Source organism: Zalophus californianus, chromosome X, assembly GCF_009762305.2.
Source record: "Zalophus californianus isolate mZalCal1 chromosome X, mZalCal1.pri.v2, whole genome shotgun sequence".
NCBI lineage: Eukaryota > Metazoa > Chordata > Mammalia > Carnivora > Otariidae > Zalophus > Zalophus californianus.
This window is the reverse complement of record NC_045612.1, coordinates 89,905,261-89,930,878: the sequence shown is the minus strand read 5'-3', so window position 1 is coordinate 89,930,878 and position 25,618 is coordinate 89,905,261. Positions and strand designations below refer to the sequence as shown.

At 42.3% G+C, this 25,618-nt stretch overlaps 1 pseudogene; it reads left to right on the top strand.

The window, feature by feature from the left end:
- The first annotated feature begins 4,181 nt into the window (after nt 1-4,181).
- LOC113930370 lies at nt 4,182-4,695 on the top strand (annotated as a pseudogene).
- Nucleotides 4,696-25,618: the final 20,923 nt, after the last annotated feature.

Sequence of the window (25,618 nt, the reverse complement as noted above, 5' to 3'; positions counted from 1 at the left end):
AATTTTCATGAAACATTAGTAACCCTGAATGTGCACTGTGATATTTTCTAGTCTATCCTATCCCATTCCATTTCATTAAAAAATATGAGTCAAGGGACACTCTAAATTAATTTCATAAACCATTAATGGAACATGAAAAACACTGATCTAGTGTCTTTTTCTCTGCCTTGGGGGTTGGGAAACTAAAATCTACATTCCAGAGATTCCATTGCAACTGGTTCTGCATGTTATACAAGGTTAAACCAATCGGGTGCATTCATGTAAGATATAGAAGACAGAGTTTTTCTATGGCCAGCCTTAACCGAGGTCCCAATGTCAAATAACTAGCTTCATGGGTGTTGAGAGGCAGGGTGTGGGATGTCAATTTTCTTGGTGTAGATCATAGCAGGTATGGTGTGGTTCTGCAGTGGCACTGGTAATGATGATTGTTCTGATTGTAACAGCTTTTTTCTTACTATTGTAGTGGCTATAGGTTCTGGAGCTAGAAGCTTCCTGACATAGAGGAAATAGTAGCTTATTTGGTGGCTTTTCTTTCTGCAGTCTGGCAATGAGATTTGCTCTAGGAATATCAGCTTAGAGTTTGTTTCTTCACCTTTTTCAATGATTCTTAGTTGTTAAGAAATTGCAAGCACTGAATTGTTTCTGGGTATAAAGTTTGAGGCAGACAAAGGTAGGAGATGAAACCAGAGAGACAGATCACAAAGGCCCTTGTGTGCCATATTATTTGGAATTTGGAAGTCTTCTTATAGGTAATGGAGTTCCACTACATAATTTTAAGTGGAATTTTCAGAATTGAATTTTAACTAGATCAGTACTACTCAAATTGTGGTCCACGTATCATTGCTGATCCAGGAACTATTCGTTATCAGTCTGCAGTAAATACATAAATTGAGATTAAGTATTTGAAAACTTTTATAGCAATTTGACAGTGCCGCCACATCCAAATGAGTGATCAGTTGACTTTGATAAAATATAGGTATGCCTTCTATTAGGAAAAAAATCACACTGATCCTTCGCCATAGGTTGAGCTTCAGGTTGAGAAGCAGAAAAAGGCATCCAGGATTTTAGTGTCTGTGAGGTATAAGTTTCTTCCCTGATGGTTAAGTAAGTTGGTAGTAAGTTCAGTGTTATCCACAAATCTCTTTATTTTGACTTTGTTTTTTTTTTTAAGATTGTATTTATTTATTTGAGAGAGAGAGAGTGAGCACAAGTGGAGGTGGGGGAGGAACAGAGGGAGAGGGAGAAGCAGACTCCCTGCTGAGCGAGGAGCCGGATGCAGGGCTCAATCCCAGGACCCCCAAGATCATGAACTGAGTGGAATGCAGACACTTAACCAACTGAACCACCCAGGTGCCCCTCTTTATTTTGACTTTGATCTTAAAAGATAGTTTAGCCGGATACAGCTATTTTCTCTCAAGTCCCCATTATCTTCCTTATCTTTTGGATTAGGAGTGTGATGTCAATCTGTCTTTAATCTGCCAGTTTCTTCCTACATATGCTGTTAACATATTCTTTTAGTCTTTGATATACAGCAGTTTCACTATGATGTGTCTGGATGTGTTTTTTGGATTTATTTTTATTTATACAGCTTGAGATTTAGCATGAGTCTCAATGTCATTATCTTTTCAAATATCATTTCTCTTCCATGCTTTGTGTTCTCTTCTGGAACTTCTATTAGAGACGTAGTAAATGTGTTTGTTCTAGTTTTGAGGTCTCTTAACTGTGTTTTTATATATTTTCTTTTCTTTTCATTTGTACTCCGTTTTGGGTAAATTTTTTATACCACTCTTCTAGTTCAGCTATGTATAGTGTATTTTTTTAACATGTTCATTGAGTTGGTAATTTCAAAAACTGTATTGTATTATTTTTGAAAATTTTACTCTAGTGATTTTCAAATCTTTGTTTTCTTGATAATAGTATTTTCCTCCTCATGATTTTCAATTTCTTATTTTATTAAGCCAATTTAATATTCTTAGACAGTTTATATATAATTCCATTAAGTGACGTTCAGGAGAATAATATTCTTCATGTTTTTTAATGTTAATTTTCATTCGTGGTGGCTGGTTTTGTGTATTGATTGTATATACACATTTTTTTAATTGCAAGATCTTGCTTGATGGAAGGGGAGGGAATATTTATGTGTGGAAATCCTATGTGGCCCAGTTTGAGGATGGGTCCCTTCAATGGGATCTTGCATTTTCTCTTCTAGGCCTCATGAAGTATAATCAATTTAAGGTCATTTTTCCACTTTTATACTGATTTCTCAGGAGTTTCTTGGATCACTCAGTGTGTTAGGATAAGATAAAGTATCTTATTTATTAGTGTGGTATATCACTGAATGGGATCTGATCACCAGATTTCCAATATGTGTGTGCGTGGGTTTCTCCATAGCACCAAGCAATTCTCCAGACACCAACTGGGTGTCCTACAATGCAGTTCTGATGCTATCTACCTGGAGATAGCATCAGATCTCACAGGTTAAGGGTTTAGTCCCACAAGACTGTCCCCCCTCCCCCCACCGCCACACACAAACTTCAGGTGCCAGTCACAAGTCCAGATTGTCACCTTTGCTTCTGACCAAATGGTTATAAATCAGAGGTTCCCACAACTCCTTCCTTGGGTTTGATAAATTTGCTTGAGTGGCTCACAGAACTCTGGAAACCCATTTATTCACTAGATTACTATTTTATTATAAAAGGACATAACTCATGAACAGATAGGCAGAAGAGATGCCTAAGGCAAGGTATGGGGAAAGGGTGCAGAGCTTCCATGCCCTCTCTGGGCCCACCACTCTCCCCACATCTCCATGTGTTCACCAATCTGGAAGCTTTCCAAATCCTGTCTTTTGGGGTTTATGGAGGCTTTATTACATAGGTATGGGGGTTGATTAAATCATTGGCCATTGGTGATTGAACTCAATCTTCAGGCCCTCTCCTCACCTCAGAAATCAAGGACATGGGATTGAAACTTCCAATCGTCTAATCACATGGCTGGTTTACTGGTGACCAGCTCCACCATCAGGTGCTTTCCAAAAGTTACCTCATTAACATAACAAGAGACATCTTTATTTCTCTCACCACAGGAAATTCCAAGTGTTTTAGGAGCTCTGTGCCAGAGCCCAGGATGAAGGTTAAATATATATTTCTTATTATAAATCTAGTATCACATTAATATATTTTCTGATAATGAACTATCATTGCATTTCTAGGATAAAACCTACTGGGTTGCACTTCTTGGCTAAATCACAGATGTTTTAATTTTTGTTTTGTTTGTTTGTAAAATCCACTGCTGGATTTTACTTCATGAGCTGTCTAGAATTTCTTTTTCCTATATATCCTTCATAAATTGTGTGTGTGGTGTGTGTAGGAAGAGAGCAATTAAGCTAATCCTGAAATCTCTGTGTTTTAAGACAACAAATGTTTGTTTCTTGCTCATACAAAATCGGCTTCAACCTGGGCATCTCTTCAGAGCAGCTCTCCCCAAGCAGTGATTCAGGAGGACCTAGGCGGTTTCCATTTTATGATGTTGTTATGACTTCTAGGTCTCTATAGCAGAAGAAAGAGCTCAAAGATGGTGAAGGGACTTTTGACTTCCTCAGCCCAGAAGTGACCATGGGCAAAAACTAGTCACATGGTCCCACACAGCTGCAAGGGGATGGGGAAGTACAGTCTTTTAGGTGCTTAGGAAGGAAAGGAAAACTATGTATTGGAGAGCAGAAGTAATCTCTGCCACACAGGTAGTATCAATTTGTACCCTATGAGGTAGCCTGCAGTTTTAACTTCTCAAGGGAGACTCTTTTCACCCAAATCCCAGATCCAGACATTAACATTTGCTGGAGGATTTATATCCCATCTACACCTCTGAACAGAGTACACAGTTTTGACAACCTATGTTTTATTCAGGGATCTTAATTCCATCTATGTGCCTCACAAGGGCCCAAAATCCAAGTGGTTAAAATATGCAAGTCTTATATTTACTGATGTAGGTAATGCTCTTAGGGTAGCCAAAGCACTAGTGCCTATATATTTAGTAGGTTTTCTTTGAATTTTTTACCCTTGGGGATTCCCTCCTTCCTAAACTTCTCATTTTGATATAATTTCTAAGTTAAAGAAAAACTGTAAGGATGAAGTTCCAGCCCAGCTCCACTGAGGTTATTCCCCGAGTCCACAGAAAGCTGAACTATGTCTATGACCTTGGCTTACTGGGACATCCATGGGCTGGCTTATACCGTTCACTTGCTTCTGGAACACACAAACTCAAAACTATGAGGAAAAGAAACATGTGATGGGGGATGCTCCAACTATGACAGAAGCCAGTGGTGGAATGAAACTTTCAAGTTGAGCCTGGACTTTCTCAATCTGCCCTACTAAATTGATAAAGCTCACAAGATCACCCAGAGCAATGCCGTCCTTCACTGCATTGCTCACAAACACAACTTATGAGGGGAAACAGAAGGGAAGATTTGTGTGGACATTTTGAAGAACTAGGTTACGGACACCTCCAATCAACCCTGACTTAGAGAAGCTGAAGCATGAGTACTTGTAGGGGCTCTCTAAAATGATGAAGCTCTTCTCACAGTTTCTAGGGAAGAGGCCACAATTTTCAGGGGATGAGATCACCTTTGCAGATTTCCTTGCTTACAGCACCCTTGACTTGCACCATATATTTGAGTGCCACGAGTGCCTGGTTGCGTGAAATATGAAAGATTTCGTCACCCTCTGGCCTGAAGGAGATCTCTGCCCAGCTGCCTCCTCCCAGGCCCTATGTTCAGAATGACCGCCATGTGGAGCGACAAGCAGGGCCCTGTTAAGCCAGGAGAGAGGAGTGAGGTGCTAGTACTGTGCCAGTACTGCTCCGCTGGGGCCCTGGAGAAAAGCTGGACCTCCCTGCACTTCAGAATCACTCCTCTGTTCCTTTCTCCTTCTTTTCTTTCCCTTCTTCTTCACCTCAGGCCTTATTAGGCCCTTTTTACTCCCCCAAATCTCTGTTCATGTAGGTCCTTTAAAGCTCTACAACACCCAACTTCTCTTCAGCAAAGTCTGCCCCCCACTGACATTATCCCTCTTGCACTAACGTCAACCAGACTATCCTTCCTTTTATGGTTGCCTCTGCTTTGAGGTGCCCAGATGGACCTCTCACCTACAGAGCTCGGGCCTGAGCTCCCCACCATTGCCCTGAAGACCAGTATTGGCCTGGCATGCAGGCCCTATTCCCCTAGCATGGTTCTTGCCCCGGCCCTGCCTGATCTCCAATAAAGCCTCAGTCGTACATGCACACACACAATTTATGAAGGAAAATAAAGGAGAAGAAAATCCTAGACCTATCTCATGAAGCAAATGTTATCATATCAAATTCAACAGTACTGAAAACGAAACAAAATAAAAAATAAAAACATCTCAACTGTATTAATCATATTTAAAAATTTTCTGTATTTATATGTTTTGACATCTTGGAGCCTTGCTAATCTGAGAGAGACTTCCCCTCCCAGGGTAAGCCAATTTCTAGAAAGAATAAACAACTTGCACGCCAGCATGTCTTTCATATGCAAACCAACTAATCCATAGGCCACATCTCCAACCACTTCTTTTACCCTCTCACGCAACAAGCCAGTATTCCCCCTGCCCTAAATCACCCCAGGGTCAGATACAGGACAACTGGGGACCATCTCCATAGCCTGGAGCCTAGTAAAATTATTCAGACTCACCAATCCTCACATGCTCACCTCGCCTTGTCCATTCTTTCCTATGAAAACCAGAACAAAGGCCCATATTTCCCCCTCACTCCTTCTGCCTCCTGACTGACACTGGTCCTTCTCTCTGTGGCCCCACATGGTATGACATGCCCTCTCCTCTTGGGAACAACTGTGAATAATAAACTCTTATTTCAAAAGCAGTTGTCTCGTGTAGGTGACAGCCTTACCATACCTGATTAAAACAAATCTCAGGAACATTTCAAGACATCCACCAAGTAGAATTTATCCTGAAGATGAAATGATAATGGATTATCAGAAAATCTACTATTGTGATATACCACACTAAAAAGGAACATAGTCGTATGATCATGTCACTGGAGCAGAGAAAGGATTTGATAAAATCCAATCAAATATATCCATCCAAAACATATATCCAACTGTGACACTTTTTTTAAAGATTTTATTTATTTATTTGAGAGAGAGAGAATGAGAGACAGAGAGCACGAGAGGGAAGAGGGTCAGAGGGGGAAGCAGACTCCCCGCTGAGCAGGGAGCCCGATGCGGGACTCGATCCCGGGACTCCAGGATCATGACCTGAGCCGAAGGCAGTCGCTTAACCAACTGAGCCACCCAGGCACCCCAACTGTGACACTTCTGACACACTCTCATAAAGTCAGAATTTCAATAAGTACTAATAAGTGCTTTTGTCCAACATTATGCTAGAGGTACTATCCGATGCAAAAAGTGAAGAAAAACAAAGTATCTAAATTGGATTAGGAAGAGACAACCTGTCTTTATTTGAAGATTGTGTGATAGCCTACATAGAAAATTCAAGAGTAGCTACAGATAAATTATTTAAACAAATGAGGATTCATCAAGTTTGCTGGATAAAATATCAACATATAAACCCGATTGAGGTCCTCGGGGTGTCTTCACATTGTGTTTTATAACATAATACTGAGTGACAAGAGCAAATTTCACAAAGATTCATGTGGTTTGGTCCCATTTATATAAAGTTCAAAACCCACCAAAAATAATACACTGTATGTTCTAGGAATGTATACAAAGGTAATAATTTATCTAAAGCTTGCATGCTAACGATAAATTCTAAATTCACGATGCTGATTACCTCTGGGGAAAGAGGAAGGAAATGAGCTGGGGTGGTAACACATGGGGCTTCTCCTAGATCTATCATTATTTCCCCTTAAAAATCAGATGCAAATATTATAACAAATTAAGATTTGATAAAACTGAGTATACCTTATATTTATTGCTATTTTTTCCTGTATGAAGTATTTCATGATAAAACCAAAAGAATTAGAGAAAAAAGTTAGCTGCTTGGTAATCCAGGTGAAAATTGATAGGGATATAGTCCAGGACAGTAGTCTGGCAAGGAAGTAAGAGAAAGAAATATTTAGGCTAGAGAGGGAAATGGGAGTAGGGAGGAAGCATGCACAATACCACACGGGTGCCTAGCTTAGATGACTATGCAGATACTATTATAACCACTGAGATAGGACAGGAGTGTGTTTTCTGCCATGTTTCATATGAAATATATACAGAGGACCTCCTGGTGAAATGAGACCGAAAGTTGGAGACATGATTCTGGACTTGGGAAGAAGTATAGATGGGGTCATGAGTGCGGGAATCGATAGCACTATAGATAGTAGTAGGAAATATGTGGGTAAGTGAGACCATCCAGGTGATGGTAGCAGAGTGAAAAGAGGAGCAAAGGGAGATGGACTAAGTCCTAGGAAACGTTAATATTTAAGGAGTTGGAAGAGTAGGGGAAATCCAGAGAATAGTTGGAGAGACCCAGAGGAGAACCATGAAAGTGCTGTGTCACAGAGGCAGACGGAGCTGGAAATTTCAAGGAGGTGCATTTGGTGGTTTCCCCTATAGCTGAGGAGGTCAGTAAGATAAGGACTAAGAAACATGTCATTTAAGGGGCACTTGGGTGGCTCAGTTGGTTAATCGTCCAACTTCGGCTGAGGTCATGATCTCAAGGTCCTGGGATCGAGCCCCACATCAGGCTCCCCACTCAGCAGGGAGCCTGCTTCTCCCCCTCCCTCTCTCCACACTTGCTCTCTTGCTCTCCCTTTCTCCCTCTTTCTCTCTCTCAAATTAAAAAAGAAGAAGAAGAAGAAGCATGTCATTTAAGTTTTGCAAATCGGAGGTTATTTGTGACCTTAGCAAGAGTGGTCTCAAGAATTGGGGTTTGGCTGAAAAAGCCAAATGGAAATGAGTCCAGGAATGAATGGAACATGAATGTAGTATAGATCACTCCTTTAAGAACATCACTACTAGCATTAACATGATAATCGTGATAAATATCGCCACTACCAATAGTGATAACCCTTCTCCCCATTACTACTACTATCACCCCCAGTCCACTGGCCTTTTTGTAATGCCTTTTCCCTTCTCTCTGCTTCTTTCCATTCCCTTCTCAACCAGACATATTTACACACTGAAACTGCTTAAAAGCATAAAGTTGAACAAAAATCAAAATGGCTGCCTTAATGCTTCAGCAAAACTCGATTTTACTTTTTTAAAAAGATTTTACTGATTTATTTGAGAGACAGAGAGAGAGAGAGAGAGAGGGAGTGGGAGCAGGAGGAGGGGAAGGGGAGAGGGTGTGGGAGGGAGGAGGGAGAAGCAGACTCCTCACTGAGCAGGGAGCCCGATGCAGGACTCGATCCCAGGACCCTGGGATCAAGACCTGAGCCGAAGGCAGACGCTTAACCGACTGAGCCACCCAGGCACCCCTTGAATTTAAGGTAACGGTTTTTTTCTCTCTTCCACAAACCTCCCCTCCTCCCTCTTTAGCCTTTTGTTTCAGGAACCTGGTACCACCCTGAAGACGACTAAGGGGCCAGCTAGATCCTGTTATTTCCCTATAAGCCAACCCCCCAGCCCCTTCCTCCCAGGGGGCTTGCAGTTTTTGAAGGCCAAAGCCTGCAGCAGCCTCCTTTGCCCAGCAAAGCAATAAAGCTATTATTCCTCTTTATCCCAAACTCTGTCTTCAAGTCGTATTTTGACTCCAAAGCCCAGAGATCGGTTTTTGACAACACATCTACTACACCTGTTTAGGTCTGTATCCAAGGTAAGGTTCTTGCCCTTGAGAGGTTTACTTTGTAGTGGACAGGACAGGTATGCAAACATGTGACTTTAATACATGTCCTCTGTGGTAGTCATTCATATTATTCACCAGATAGTTCCAGCTCTCCTCCTTCTGGAAACATAGTAGAATTATACTTCCTTGCTTTTGTAGCTGGGTAGGGCCATCTGCTTAATTCTGGCCACTGAATTTGTGAGTCAAAGGGCTCTATGCTCCTTCTAAGCTAAGCATTGAAAGTTAATTGCTGGTGTGAGACCCTCTAGAACCAAACTACAGCAGGAGTGATTAACTATGGCCTGTGGGCCAAATCCAGCCTATAGCCTATTTTATTTTTATTTTTTTATTTTTTAAAAGATTTTATTTATTTGAGAGAGAGAGAGAGAGAACAAGCACGAGTGGGGGGCAGAGAGAGAGGGAGAAGTAGGCTCCTCCCTGAGCAGGGAGCCCGATGTGGGACTCAATCCCAGGACCCTGGGATCATGAACTGGGTTGAAGGCAGATGCTTAACAGACTGAGCCACCCCGGTGCCCCTATAGTGTATTTTATAAATAAAGTTTTATTGGAACACTATGTGTCCGTTTCTTAACATATTGTCCAGGGCTGCTTTTGTGCTCTATTGGCAGAGTAGTTGTGACAAAGACTGTATGACTCTCAAAACCTAAAATCATTTACAATACAGAAAAAGTCTGCTGACACGTTCTCTAATACAACCTACCTTATCCTGAGGAGAGAGGCAAATGGGAGCAAGCTCAGGGATTTCTAGAGACTGAATGTGCTCTGCCCCCCAAATTCTTATGTAGAAATCCTACCCCCCCCATGAAGGTGGAACTAGAAGAGGGGACCTTTGGCAGGTGAATGGGATTAATGCTTTCATGAAAGAGACTCCACAGAGCTCCCTCATCCCTTCCATCATGTGAGGAGACACAGGGAGAGGGTGTGAGGTGTGAACCAGGAAGTGAGCTCTCACCAGACACAAAATCTGCCAGCTCCTTGATCTCAGACTTCCCAGCCTCCAGAACTATGAGGAATAAATGTCTGTTGTTTATAAACCACTCAGTCTATGGCATTCTGTTACGGCAGCCGGAACAGATTTAGACAGGAATAAAGGGAGTATGGATGGATGCTCAATATGATAAAGCGATCTCTAAAAGTCAGAGGGGTCCAAAGGAGAACTGGGCTGTCTTGCAGGAGTGAAGAGGGCAGCGGGCCCTGGGGTATGGAGAATGAGTTCCCTGTTGCCCCAAGTATTCAAGAAGAAGAACACTTAGCTCTTGGGAAAATAACATATTGATTTTTTATAGCTGCATAACAGATTTCTATACATGTAGAGGCTTAAAACAACATACATTTAATTGCTTATGGTTGTATAGGTCAGAAGTCCAGCACAGCATGGCTGGCTCTCTGCTCAGCCTATCACAAGGCTGAAATCAAGGTGTTGGTCAGGCCAAATTCTCATCAGGAGATTCTAGGGAAAAGTCTACTTCAGAGCTCATTCGTGTTGTCAGAATTCAGTTCCTTGTGGTTGTAAGACTTGTTAGAAAGAAAGAAGCCCCAAATGACGTCATTTGCTCCCCAGGACAGCAAACCGAGACTCGATTACTATTTCAGCCTCTCCCAGGAGTGTGACCTTTCACCAGTCAATCTGAAATTTCGTGATCAGCACTAAGGAGGTAATGCATGATAAAAACTCCGCTGGTCTCTTCCCCTCAAAAAAGAATCTGCCCTGGCCTGAAATAATCTTTCCTTTTATTTTGCTAATAACTTCCTTGCCCCACCCTCCTGCCTATAAAAACCTTCCATTTTGTACAACTCCTTGCAGCATCTCTCTACTTGCTAGACGGGATGTTGCCCAATTTATGAATCACTTAATAAAGCCAATTACATCCTCAAATGTAGTCAGTTGAGTTTTGTTCTTTAACAGACTGAGGTCCCCATTTCCTTGTTCGTTGTGGGCCAGGGGCTGCTGTCAGCCCCTAGAGGTTGCTCACCTTCCCTGTCATGTGTCTTCTTCCATCTTCAAGTCAGCAATGGCGTGCTGAATCCTTGTGTGTTGTCTGACTTCCTCTCTGTGGCCAGTTGGAAGAAACTGCTCTTAAAAGGCTCATGTGGTTAGGTCAAGCCACCTGGACAGTTTCCTTGTCTTAAGGTCAATGGTTCCATATAACATAACCAAATTACGGCAGTAAAATCTATCACATTCAGTGTCCAGGCATTATGCAAAGTGTATATGTGGTGGGGGGGCGGGGTGGATCTTGGAGGCCATGTTAGAATTCGGCCTACCATCCATAAGAGAATGCAAATAGCATACTCAGCTGAACAAATCGATGTTCAAAATACCTTCTAATCTTGAGAATCTATGATTCTGTAACTGCATTGAAGTTTGGATTGAGAAGAGGGGCTTAAGTCATAATCGCTGCCTACATGCAGTTTTCAATGTGGTTAACATAAATAAAACTATTAGCACTGTGTTAAATGGATGGTTAAACTGTAATATAAGAGTCTCTAGAAGGCCAGGGAGGAAAAAGATTGCAGGGGACTAAGAGAGTTAGAATATTTTCTTGGAGAAGGTGTGACTTGAACTGTTACTTGAAGTAGGATGAAATAGAAATAAAGTCTTTCCTTTTTCTAAAATTCTGGATGGTTTTTATTCATTGTACATTGACATTTCCAAAGTGTGATACTGAAAAATACGCTAAGAAAATATATTTAAAGCTTAGAAATAGGCAAAAGGAAGCCTACAAAGCTTTGCAAAGTCATACCAGAGTATTAGCAACATATTCATTCTGCCTGAGGATTAATTCTCTAGATCAGTGGTTCTCAAACTTTCATATGGCTCAGAATCCCCTGGAGGGTTTGTTAAAACACAGAGGGCTATGTCCTATTCTAGAGTTTCTGATTCAGTAGGTCTTGGGCAGGGCTTAAGAAATGGCATTTCTAACAAGATTCCAGGTGATGCTGGTCTGGGGAGCACACTTTGAGAACTCTTGCTCTCGAGGAACATACCATTGTTTGACTTACTATTTACTACTGTTGATCAAAGCAAAGATTCTGTCAAGTTACAGGTTAATTTGTAGAATTGGTAACCTCATTCTTGGTGGGCCAAGGAAGAATTGAGATGTATGGAGATTCTTGGCATCCACATGCCAAGGATTTTTGTCCAGTAGAAATGCAAATAATCTCGGTCCAGTGAAAAAGATAACCCCAATAGTTAGTTTTATTGCCCTGTAAGACTTTTTACCTGTTTTGGGTTTCAGCCATTTAGCAATCTTATTTCAGCATCTTCTCTCTCTCTCAGTTGACTGTGTATCCGGTTTCTCAGATCCTTCTTTGAACCAGCTTTAGCATCCCACTGATACACGCTCTCATTAACAAGTTAAATAAAACTTTGCATTAAATAAATGACATATGCTCACTATGTTAGCATGATAGTCATGATTTTTGACTTTTTGAAAATCATACCCTGACAGGGCTGTGTGATCCAGAAAGTTTTGACAAAGTCAAATTAAAGAAATTTACGCAGGATTCTTAACAATGCACCTCTCCTAGCCTTTAATTTGCTATTTAAAAAGTAGATGATGCAGCATTTTACCAACTTATTTGACACTGGACACTTTTTACTCAAAGTATCTTTAGAAAATACTGCCCTACATAGTTATTATCAGGGACATCACAGCCATTCCCACCATCTCTAAAAGAAATGTAAGTTACCTTCCTGCACACATTGAATCTCATCTCCATGGGAGCAGCTTATTTTTAAAGACAAGGAAGAGAGCTTTTGTGTCATTTGGCATTGAGAAGGCCTCCATCACCAGATGCAGGGTGGAGGAGAGTTTGTCTCCTTTTTATCTTCTCACACCAAGCGAGACTCCAAATTCCCCCGAGAGTTCCTGTGAAATGACAGAGAAATATCCAATGCAGTTTTTCTTGCTGGAGCCAAATGTCCCAATGCCAAAAATCTTTCTTTTCAGCGCAGCATAATGTTTGTAGATTTCTCCTTTTTCAGTGTGTCTGGGATAACTCTCCCACAAAATTGGAGAGCACTCATTAGCGGTTTAGGAGCAAACGTCGTTGCCATGTCAGGAAATCTTGGTTCTCTTTCTGCAGCCCCACAGCAGCAGAGGCTTGGATTGAGCCCAAACCCATGTTCTAATGATGGCTTCTCATTCTGGAAAGCTTTGTTATTATTTGGGGCCTTTTTACCCCCAGAAGGGCTCTCACTTTCTCTCTCCACAGCCAACCAACTCCCTTGAGTACTAAACTAAAGTTGGAGAATTTGAAGATTGTAAAGATTGACAGTTTGTGGTTTCCTTCAATTTAGAAGCAAACCTTATAGGGGATCATGTCTCTAAACCTATGCAGTAGAGAAACTGCTTTCCTTACGGGTGAGCAAGGACCTGGAAGACTGTTCCTAAGGTCAGTTGTGTCTTCATCCAAAGTGAGGAAACTACATAGGTTTATGTTTGAAGTTCCTGGAAGTATTTCCACCAATGGGATTTTGGGGTGGTTCTTCCAACCTATACACTTTCCCACCTTTTTTCTACCTCCTGGAATGTATTCTCTCAGGCAGCTCTTCCCACGTTCCATTGAAATGGAGCACTCACTGAAGTTGGTAACCTCATTCTTGGTGGGCCAAGGAAGAATTGAGATCTATGGAGATTCTTGGCATCCACACGTCCACACTCACACTACCCCACCATTCACTTTGATATTGTACAGACTGAAACAGATCCTGACTCTACGGAACTACCTAAGGCTGGAGGCAAAGGTTCCCTCAGGTTAGTCTATAAGTTCCAAAGCCGAACACTGGCTTTCTCCCTAACTACTATCAAGGCCACCACATGCCCACAGTAATGAAAGCCAAACCTCGGTGAACAAGCCTTCCTATATTTGGCCAATTTTGTTCCCTCCTCTCTTGTAGTTTACTGTCAACTACACAAGCAAAGCCCCTTCCATACTGTCACAAGATTTGCTCTTTGCCTTGCAAAAATGTTCCTATAATTCATTCCATTTGCATGTGCAATGGTCACCATCATGCATCTTTTTTCATTTAAACTTTTTATTTTAAGATACTTGTAAATTTACATGCAGTTGTAAGAAAAAGTAGAGAGAGAACCTATGTACCATTTACCCAGTTTCCCCCAAAGGTAGCATCTCGCAAAACCATAGTACAGTGTCACGACCAGGTTATTGACATTGATGCAGTCCAGAAAAAGAACCATTCCATCACCACAAGGATCCCTCTTGTTTGCCCTTTTATGGTTGCATCCACCACCCTATCTCCCTTCACCTGGCCCGTGGAAACCACGAATTTGTTCTCCATTTCTAAAATTTTATCTTTTCAAAATAATATATAACTAGAATCGCATAGTACATAACCATTTGGAATTGGCTTATTTTTTTACTTAGCATAATTCCCTAGAGGTTCACCAAAATGTATCCATAGGTCACTCTTTATTACTGCTGAGCAGTATTCAGTGATACGAATGTACCACCATTTGTTTAACCATTCAACCGCTGCAGGACATTTGGGTGATTTTCCAGTTTGGGACTATTACATTTGTGCACAGTTTTTTATGTGAATTTAAGCTTTCATGTTCTGTGTGCAATTGCTGGGTCATATGGTAATTTTATGTTTATTTAAGAGACTGCCAAACTGTTTTCCAAAATGGCTCTACCATTTTACATCCCTACCAGCAATACGTGAGAGATCCAGTTTCTCTGCATCCTTATCAGCATTTGGTGTTATTGCTATTATTTATTTTGGCTCTTCTGAGGGGTGTCTGGGGATAGCTCATTGTGGTTCTAATCTGCATCTCCCTAATGGTTAATGACGTTGAACATCTTTTCATGTGTTTGTCATCTGTATGTCATCTTTGGGGAAAGTTTTTATCTTTTGCTCATTTTCTTATTGAATTTATTGTTTCTTTACTGTTGAATTTTGAGAGTTCTTTCCTTGTTTTAGATACAAGACCTTTGTCAGATATGTGATTTGAAAATATTTGAGTAAGTTCTATTGATCTGTCCTTAGAACGTTCTTTTCAAAGGTACGGACTGTAACTTCTGTCATCTCCACTCTATTACTGAGCCCCCAGCCAGTGAGTTTTTATTTCTCTTGTTATAATTTTCGGTTTTTAATTTCCATTTAGTCCTTTTTATAACTTCTGCTTCTTTGCCAAGATTTTAAATTATCTTTCATTTGTTTCAATATAATTTGTAATTGCTTGTTGAATCATTTGTAGGATGGTTGCTTTAAACCCTTTATCAGGTAATTCCAACATCCAGTTCATCTCTGTGATGGCAGCAGTTAAATGTCTTTTTTCCTTCAAGTTGTGGTTTTCCTGGTTTCGGATATAGAGTGATTTTCCGTTATATCCTGGACATTTGGGTTATTACATTAGGAGACTGTGGGTCCCATGAACTTTTTAAATTTTAATGGGAAGGCATTTTGTTTAGATTTACCATGTAGGTCCTGGCCCAATTTTTGGACTGTGGTTCCAATATCATTTTCAGAGCCTTTGTGGTGCCATTTTTGTCTACTTGACTTATCTCAAGCCACTGGAGTTTCCATTGATCCTTGTTAATGCTGTCGGAGAGAGCTGAAGAAGCTTGTTCAGGCCGGGCTGCCTAGAGCCTGTAGGTGGGGGAAAGGAGTTTTCCTGCTTCAGGGATGAATGGTGTTTCCTGGTGCTTGTTATAGCAGGCTCCTCCCATCTGTGAGGGATTGAGAGTGCTGCCCTAGCTGAGTGCTTGTGAAGGATCCTTTGAATGTGTCTGAGTCAGGGGCAGGGAGAGTCTCAGGCCTGGTGGGACAAATAACCTTCCTGGCAGTCTCCCTGTTGCGTGGGGGGGAATGGACAGTACATCCCAGGCTACACACTTATTGCGGCATGATCCCACTTACCAATCCCCTGCCCTCCCACTGCATACATAGTGTCTCCGAGTAGGGGAGGAGAGCCTCAGGCCCAATAGGGAAGCACAATGCTTCCCCAACTGACACCTGCATTGGGATCCCCTTTGCCAGTACCCCTTAGCTGTGTCTCTAGATGGGGGAGGTGAGTTTCAAGCAGGGTAAGGATAGAGAGTATTTATCCTGATTACTTATTGTCAGTGAGGCATCCAATGGATTCCCTTTGCTGGTTCTGCCAGGTACATATAATATTGTTGGTGGGACTCCCATTTTAACTGGGGGAAGTAGTGAGCTTATTGGGACTGCGCTTTTTCTTAATAGGTTGTGGGTTTGGAAAATACCAGGTCTGGGTGTCCTTCTGTTGGGTGGTGGTTCATAAGATGTCCTGACACCGTGGTGTTCCTGTAGTCCTGTGGTCCATCTTCCACCTTTCAGAGTTTTCCTTTGGTAGTCTCACGAATTATTTTCAGGGTTCATAGTTGTATGTAGCAGAAAGGAGCAGAGAGAGATGAGTCTACACCATCTTGTCTGGACCAGAAGTCTCATTTTTCTTATCTCTATACAATCTCTATTTTAGCATTCTTAGTAATCTTATAAGTATCTTTACTATCACTTTGCCTTTATCACTGCTTTAGCACTTGTCAGATATTAGAGAGTAAATAATATTTGTAAAACATTAAAACAAAGTGCAAGGTCAGTAAATATGCACTCGTTTACAAATACTGTGAAAATAGAGACAAAAGCCTTCACATGTAAGCACGAAAAACACAGTGATCATGCTTTTAGTATAGAACAGGACTTTCTTTGTTCCTTTGTAAGCTTTTAAGTAAAGAGGACTTACATATTTTTAATCACACTGACCATTTATTGAACTCTTACTGTCCCCAGGCAATATGCTAAGGCCTTTAGTATATTATCTCACTAACTCTTGACAATAACCATATATAATAATGTAGTGGGTTGAATAGTGTCCCCCCACCAGACGATAGTTCAACTCCTAACCCCTGGTCCTGGTGAATATGACCTTATTGGAAAAAGATATGTAATTTGGAGATATAATTAAGTGGAAGGGGGTGCCTGGGTGATTCAGTCAGTTAAGCATCTGCCTTCAGCTCAAGTCATGATCTCAGGGTCCTGGGATCCAGCCCTAGGTCGGGTTCCCTGCTCAGCGGGGAGTCTGCTTCTCCTTCTCCCTCTGCCCTTCCCCTGACTTGTACACTCTCTCTCTCTCTCTCTCTCTCTCTCTCTCTCTCTCTCTCTCAAATAAATAAATAAAATCTTTAAAAAAATTAAGTGGAGGATTTCAAGATGAGATCATCCTGGATTGTAGTGGGCCCTAAATCCAATGACTGGTATTCTTCTAAAGGGGAAGAAAAGGGAGATTTGAGATGCAGAGAAGGGGGCCCCATGAAGGCAGAGGCAGAGATTGGAATAATGAAGCCACAAGCCAAGGAATGCCAAGGATTGCTGGCAGTCACCAGATGCTGGGAGAGAAGCCTGGAATGGATTCTTCCTCAGAGCCTCCAGAAGGAACCGATCCTGCCAACACCTTGCTGTCAGACTTCTGGCCTCCAGAACTGTGAAACAATACATTTCTGTTGTTTTAAGTCACTAAGTTTGTGGTCATTTGTTACAGCAGCCCCAGGAAACTAATATAGGTGGTATGATTGTTTGCCACCATTTTACAGATGAGGAAACAAGGTTGAAAATGTTAAATGATTTGCATATGGTCACACAGCTCAAAAGTAGAGGAGCTGGGAATTAAGCCCAAGACTATCTACTGCAAAGCTTGTATTTTTCAACCTTAACCTTCTAAAATTTCGTTGATGACAAGTTAAAAACAGCACCACGGCCTTCACACTTCCCACTTGGCCTACTCTTTCTTCAGGGGTGTCTCCCTACTCCAAGATTTCCATTGCTCTTAAGCTGTTCTTCTCCATGTTGCTACTAGAGATGATTGATTAGAGTTGGCACCTCATGGTTGGGTATTACTGGCCCTGAGTTCTTCCATTTCAGGAAAAGTTTGAACTAGTTCTAGGAGAGAGAGCATTGCTTAACACAATGGAAAAGCCCCTGATAGGGAGTGTTCAGGCCATGAGCTGCCAACCAGAGGTAGAGATGGTTTTAGGCTCAGCAAGGTCTGTCATGTCAGTTCATGTCACCCATGCTGATGCCTTGCTTCCATCATGCTTAAAGCCAGCCCAACTATTGTTTTGAGGATCAGGCTATGGCAAAAGATATTTGCCTCCTGAAACTTAGTCTTCAGGCACTGGAAGGGAGCAAGAGTTGGTCATCCAATTTCCCCCCTGCCAAGAAACCTTGTGTCAGGTGCTGGGGAGAAAAACAGCAGTTGCTACTTCTCTGTAGTTCTTCTAAAAGTGTTTCTTTGTTAATAAGAATGTCATTAAACATTATGCACAGTTGGCTGGATATTAAAATTATAGATGAAAACATTTTTTTAAATGTGCTCATGTAAAAATAAACCAATGTGTGAGAACAGAGTGCCTAAGCAGCAGACGGCATACTCTGGGGTGGGGTGTCTCGATGCCATGTCTGCCACCAAATTTGGTGTCATTTGAGTAAGTCATTTCAATATCAAATACTTACTGAACACCTACTGTGTGCTAGGTATTGTTCTGGCTGATTCTCTGCCTGGTGTCAGCTACATTGGATAAATTCTTAACTCTCCCATCTTCTGAATATAACTAAGATGAAACAATATCACTTTTTTTTCTTCTTCTGGCAGGAGTTAGGAAAAATGGGAGCAGATAATTCTACACTAGAACCAAGTAAATCTGAGACTAAATTCTGTTTTAACCTTGAACTCGCCAAACGGAATGTCTTCCACATTCGTTCAGGTAACAAACTTGAGGTCATGGCTCAGTGGTTAAAAGTCAGAGAATTAGCAATCCGTTCTTTTCTGAAAGATTAGCCAAAGAACTATTTCTTGAATACTAGCTAATTACTTAAATCTTGCTGAAAAAAATGTTCTAATGCACATCAGTTAAATTGGGTAAACATGGGCACATGAAACCTTATTAATATAATCATATCTTAGGAATATGATCTTCTGCCTCAATATCCTTCTTTTTTTAAGATTTTATTTATTTATTTGACAGAGAGAGACATAGAGCAGGAACACAAGCAGACGGAGTGGGAGAGGGAGAAGCAGACTTCCCGCAGAGCAGGGAGCCCGATGCGGGACTCGATCCCAGGACCCCTGGATCGTGACCTGAGCCGAAGGCAGACGCTTAACAGCTGAGCTGCCCAGATGCCCCATCCTCAGTATCCTTCTTTTTCAGAACGTTGAGGAACAAAATGTTTCCTTAACAGTGAAACTCTTCAAATGGCAAGAGTCCGCACAAGTAAAGCCTAGTGGGGGAGCAGAACCCAGTGCCATGACTGAACAACCTCTGCCTTGTGGTCTGGTCACTGATGGAGAAGACACCTGACTGTAGGGCAGGCCCGGCAGAGCGGCAATCTTTGAACTCCAAGCCACACTATGCTGGCTGTAAAAGGTGGCATGATTGGAGTTGGGCTGGGGATTGGCTCTGGAAAATCATGTGTAAACAACACATCCAGTGTCAGAGGTAGAAATGTCCTTGGTGATCGAGAGCTATTCTGAAAGTGTCAGTTTTGTGATATGATGATAGTGGTAAAGCAACCTTAAATATTATGGGGTCACCTGGCATCTGGTATATGCAAACAGCAAAGACCACTCAGGTTTGAAGGAGTGGCATAAATAAAAGACAGAAAAATACATTGAAGGTCCCAAAACTTTTTATTTGCCCAAATGACTAAGAGGCATTTCTGTAAAATACTAATATGAATCAAGGACTCTCCTTTAGTGAGCCCAAGGCCCCATCAAACAGAAATGACTTTATCCTGAGGGTGGGGTGTCAATGATGTGCCGGCAAGGAAAAAGGTGGTCTTTCTGAAATGTTAATTTTACTTAAATTTGAGAAAAGTTATTATTTCTACTAGAATGCATCCTAGGAGAGCTTAGATATTTTTCTTCTTTAGTGACAGAAGCAAACAAGTGCTGGCCACACGTGTACAGCTAGATCCCCAAGGAGGAGGTATTTGCATATATATTCCTCCCTCACATGCATATATATTTTAAATTATAGAATTTTGATCAAATGTTAGCATTCCACAAATACATTAAGAGCTAATGACTTTGGGGCACCTGGGTGGCTCAGTAGGTTAAGCGTCGGGCTCTTGGTTTAGGCTCAGGTCATGATCTCAGGGTCGTGGGATCCAGCTCCATATGGGGCTCCACGCTCAGCCCAGAGTCTGCTTGGGATCCTCTCCCCCTCCCTCTGCGCCTCCCCCTGCTCATGTGCTCTCTTTCTCTCAAATAAATCAGTCTTTTTAAAAATTAAAGCAATAATAACGTCGATATCTAATACCTCTATAGTGTTAAATATACGTGAGGTACTGCTCTATGTACTTTGCAAACATATTAACTCACGTCACAGCATCACACAGAAACCCTGTGGGGTAGGCACTATTATTATCCCCTTTTTAAGGGGGTGGGGCGGGGAACAGGCTCAGAGAGGCCCAAGGATTCATAGCTAGTGAGCCAGTTGGAGTCCAGATTTGAATCTAGGCAGTCTGGCTCCAGAAGCTGTGTGTGCTCTTAACCAGTTTGTTCTAATGCTATAGAAGACACATGCATACAATTTGTGATTCATAATTAATGTTGTAGGTAGGGGCGCCTGAGTGGCTCAGTCAGTTAAGCGTCTGCCTTCGGCTCGGGTCACGATTCCCTGAATCCCGGGATCGGGCTCCCTGCTCAGGTGGGAATCTGCTTCTCCCTCTCCCTGCTCCTTCTCTCTCTCTGTCTGTCTCGCTCACTTTCTCTCTCTCAAATAAATAAATAAAATCTTTAAAAAAATGTAGGTAGAAAGAGATATTGAAAACTATGAATAATAAACATGTTACAGAAACAAAGTAGTAAGCTATAGAAGTTAAAAGATGTTTCTCTGTGCTCATGGTTATGTTCACTGGGGTCAAGGCAAACAATGATAAGTTTTCTGCCTCCAGAGAACTACATGATCATGGTTTACTTTCCGTTATGGATAGTGTAGACTTCAAAACAAACACATTGCTACTGGGCAAAAATTAGTGTTACTTAGAAGAGAAGGGAATTATTTCAGAAGTTATACTCGCCAAACAAGCTAAATATTTTTAATGCTGTTATTTCACGAGAGTATCAGAAGCCTAAATATACTTCCAGAATAGCCTTCGGACACCAAGCAAATTTATCCAAGGCACAGTTTGAAAGATCTAACTGTAGCCTTCCGTTGTGAGCCTCAAAGGCAAGTCAATGTGGATGGCAGAAATTTCAGAGGGCTGCTGCCGATTTCAGCTCTGGCTGGGGCTCTGGTTCAGACCTCGGAACACAAAGTAGAGCCCTCCCTACTCCCACGCCTGAAGCAAAGGACATCTGAATCACCTTCCCTCCACGTGCTGCGTAATTGCCTCATTTTTATCTATCTCTTAGGAGCCAATGACAAACGATTCCCATGAATCCCAAGTTGTCTCTTTAGGGTTCTCGGAAAATGAAAGGATTTTATGTCTGAGCACTCAGCAGGAGCAGACATAACTGATGTTCACTTTATTTATTTTTATATTTAAAGGGGTTCTAAGCCAAAAAAAAAAAAAAAGCCTTTAAGCACGCTGACCTGCCTGAAGAAACCTGACGTGTGCCCAGCCCTGCTTACGAACTCCTGCACCGCTGATCCAAAGGCATTTCAGGATCATAATCCTGGGGTTGCCACCACTTGAAGTTATCCCATGTACCTGTGAAGCAAATGAAGGATAAGAAAGAGAATTTTCTTTTGGAACTTTAAGATGTAAATTCAACGGAAGACATTCAACTGAAGGGATGAGAGCAAAACATTCATCTCCTCCGAATACGGTTCTCTAAACTTCAACCGCTTAAAATTATCTGACAGATGTAAAAACAGTCTCAGAAAAGGAAGTGGTGTTGTGTTTGACTCAGAGAATGAAAGATTACAGCATTTAGTCATAAGATACTTGGACAGGCGGTTATTCTCAGTGACAGCGCGCTGTGAGTCTTACCCTGGGACCCATTTCATCAGCATCACTAATTCTTATTTTTGCTAATACTCTGCCAAACACTGAAGATAGAGTGGCAAACAAGATGCCGCCTCTGCCTTCCTGGAGTTTCTAACTACTGTGGGGACAGGCAGGGAAACGGGCACTTTTAATTCCTGCCAACGAGATAGACACAGTATGGTATGGTACCACATAGGATGCCTGATGCATTTAGAGTATCCACCTGAAAGATGGAGTTAGCGGCGGGGAGGACCTGGGCAAGGGGGTGCAGAAGATGGTGGTGAAAAGTGGGGAGCATTTCAGGCAGATAGAGGCAACAGGCACTCGCGAAAGAGCCACTGGTCCTAGTTCAGTCTGGCTAGAACCTCTAGTTGTGGCAGGAATACTGGGTCGAATTGAAATTGGAGAAATAGCTAAGGTTCAGATTCCGAAGGTTCTTGTGAGACTAGTCGAGGAGACCCATTCCATTCCTAAAGGAGTGTGGAGGCTGGGTAGTTATGCCATTGAGCTGGTCTTCACTCTACTCATTTCAGGTGTGGCTGGCGGGGCTGGCTTCATGGGCATGTGACCAGTGCGGTGGCCTTGTTCAGAAGGGCCCCCAGGCTCAGAAGGGCCCGAGGCTTAGGGTTTAATGCTATGCAGTCACGTCTTGAAATTCTTAATGATCTTATTTTTGAGTTTGTGTTTTCTCAATGCCATGACAATGGGGTATGTTACAAGGAGCTTGGAGCCTTAGCCCAGGGAAGGTCCCACCTCCTCCACCTCCCTGGGGTGGATTCTCGGCTGCCTGCTTTCCTGCTCCTGACACCCCAGGCCTCGCTGGGTTCCCCCTCCCCACCTCAGCCCTATCAGCCCCACCCTTTGTTCCTGGCAAGGGAACTGGGTATGAGCATGGGGAGGACAGGGTTGGGCATGAGCTCCCTGCAGCGTCCCTGGGCAGGCAGAGTGGCCCTGTTCCTGCCCCACGCTGGTAGTACTCTGGCATGTCTGGTGGCAGCTGTGTCTCAGTGGGGACACGCACACCTCTTGCCTGTCCTGATCCAGGTACTGATGCATCCTGGCACAGAGTTTTAAAGATCCTTCAGGGTCATCTGTCTGCCACAGGTTAGGGTGGCAGGCCGTAGGAAAGGAAAATGCTGGCTGAACTTGCCCAGACCCTGGCTCCTGGTGGGGGATGGAGGTGGGGCAGGGCCATGGTCCGGCAGCTGGTGGGCGGGGGAACCTGTTGAAGGTCAAGCCTGTGAGTGTGCCCCGCCATGGGCAGAGGCTTAGGGGCTTGGGTGCCTGGGTAGGTCTGCACTTGCCTAGTCAGTATCATAGAAGAGCTCCCTCAGCTACTTCTGTGCCTGGGGATCCTCTTTACCTCCTTCCAAGCTTCTTGAACCTGGCTCATTGTCCATCCCTTCTGGCCAGCTTGAGGCACCTTTTGGGGACAAGCCACAAAATACAAATTGTGAAATTTCAGGGATTCTACATATAGGATAAATGCTCTAAAAATATTTGCATTTATTTATTATTATATATTTTATTTATTTGCACAATAAAAAGACAACTTACGCTAATAATTTAACATTTTAACTTTTCTTTAATTAGAATGATATTAAATTACAGATAAAAAAAAAACCACGACAAGTCAAGAGTTGGAGAAGAAAGAGAAAACCTATGTGTACCTTTACTGACACTATTTTCCCGCTTTTTCAACAAGAGTCCCACATTTTCATTTTGCACTGGGCCTGGAAATTTTGTGGGCAGCCCTGGTAGCTGGAAGGTACAAATAAACCTGTAATAAGTGGTACTTGGGTGGGGAGATGTTAAAATCTGACTTCACCTATAGTTTAGGATAGCCATTAATCCATTCTGAAGCAGAGTTTCTCACACTTTGGTGTCCCTAAGAAATCACCTAGAGGGCTTAATAAAATGCAGATGACTGGTCCCCACCCCTAGAGTTTCTCATTCGGTAGGTTTGAGTTTGAGCTCCAGACTTTGCATTTCTAACTAGTTTCCAGATGATGCTGATGCTGCTGGTCTGAGACTACACTTTGAGGACCACTTAAGCTAATGCTATCCTTGATTTTGTTCATACCTGCATAGGAAGCAGCAGTGCAGATTTAGATGTGAACTGTCTGGCAGAACTTCCTCCTTGACTGAAGATTAAATGAGCTGGAGGGTGACCTAGAGGGACAAAGTCCCAGAAGATGAACACTGTCCTACTTCACAATTGGGGTCAGGCTCAGGTCCAGCCCACTGTTTAACCCTTGGGCCAATTCAGGCTGAAAACTCCCATGAAGCAAGGAGAGAAGGCACTGGGGGTCTGCAGCTCCATGCTCCTTCTGCCCAGAGGTAATAAAAATCCTTAAGATCGTGATTGGGAAGGTAAGAGTGACTGCATAGAGTTTTAGGGGAAAGGAAGAGGGGTTGATTTCTGCCAAGGGATAATGGGGCCCAACAAGTGTACTCCTGGATGAAGTAATTCTCGGGTTCACATATTGGAATGATAGCTCCAGCAGCCACCCTTTGAGGAGCTCTCTGTTTCAAATGGAAATCAAAAGCTAGAGATACACAGAGACTCTGGAGAACAACTGATGGGTGAGGTAATGATAAGGAGAAAGCTTTAACTTGTACTCAAATTGACCAAAAGCCCCGAATACTGCTGGTGAACTGTCTTTTCCTTTTACTTTAACAAGGTAGGCAGGGGCAGTGGTGAGGATTTTGTGGCTGAAACTGGTCAATAGTGCTCTTTATTCCCCTTTTTTCACACCACCTTCCAGACCCAGATAACCTGTGGGTAACATCTTTTCTCTCTTCTTCTCAAGTGTCCTTTCCTGCTCAGTTTCATCCTTCTGTTTAGTATTATTTCTGAAGTTTAGGCTTTCAGTAATATTCATCATGTTTCATTCTGAGTCAATTTAATCCACTTGTCCCTTGGAGGCTGACGATTTGGAGCTAGGAAGCAAGGAGAAGGCACAATCAGGGCATGCCAATCCATTTTTCTGGTGGCCCGGGCCTCTTCTCTGAGGTCTCTCTCAGCTCCCACGGAGGGGGTAATGGGCCATATGAGTCTTCCCTCTGGTCACTGGTGATTAAGCCAGGGGTTGGTGCCTCATCTAAGCTGGGAAAATCAGGTTTCTCTTTCTGAGGATTTATATTTATAACATAGAGATTGAATGCAGTCTTTGTTGTATGCTTAAAGGGAGGAAATGATATAAAGCCATGATTGGGACAAACAAATTTGGCTTCATCCAGAGATGAAGAGAGAATTAGCCAGATGCAAAGAAAGCAGCTCCTGTAGGATTTCCAGCTCCTGGCTCCAAACCTGTCTAAAGCATGTCTGTGTGCCTCCTGCTCAAAACTTGAAGATGCTTTTGTCTCCCTACAACATGTTCATCCTTTTTCTTTAAAGCTAGCTTGAGAAGGTTTATTCCTAGTAACTAAGTCATTTTTGCCACAAGATTAACCCGAAGCTCTATGTATGAGGATCATGAGCCCCTGCTGAGTGACAAGTTATGGGGGAATGTCCCTGTGCTGTATCTGAAGTTGCTTGAGGCCAACTGTGAGTATGGGTTATGGAATAATTTTAAGTCAAATCATTAACATTCAAGTGATCCCAAATCTTTGCCTAAAATATTCCTTCAGGTTTTCAATGGATCTGTTTTTTTTTTTTTTTTTGGTACCAGAAATATAACATATTTTTTAAAATAAGGCACTTATAACATTTCCACCAGCCTCCTTGAAACTTACAAATCTGGTGGGAAGGCACAGTACTTCTGTATTTGCTTATTTATAAAATGTCTTTCAAAATCCTGAGGTTCTTTCC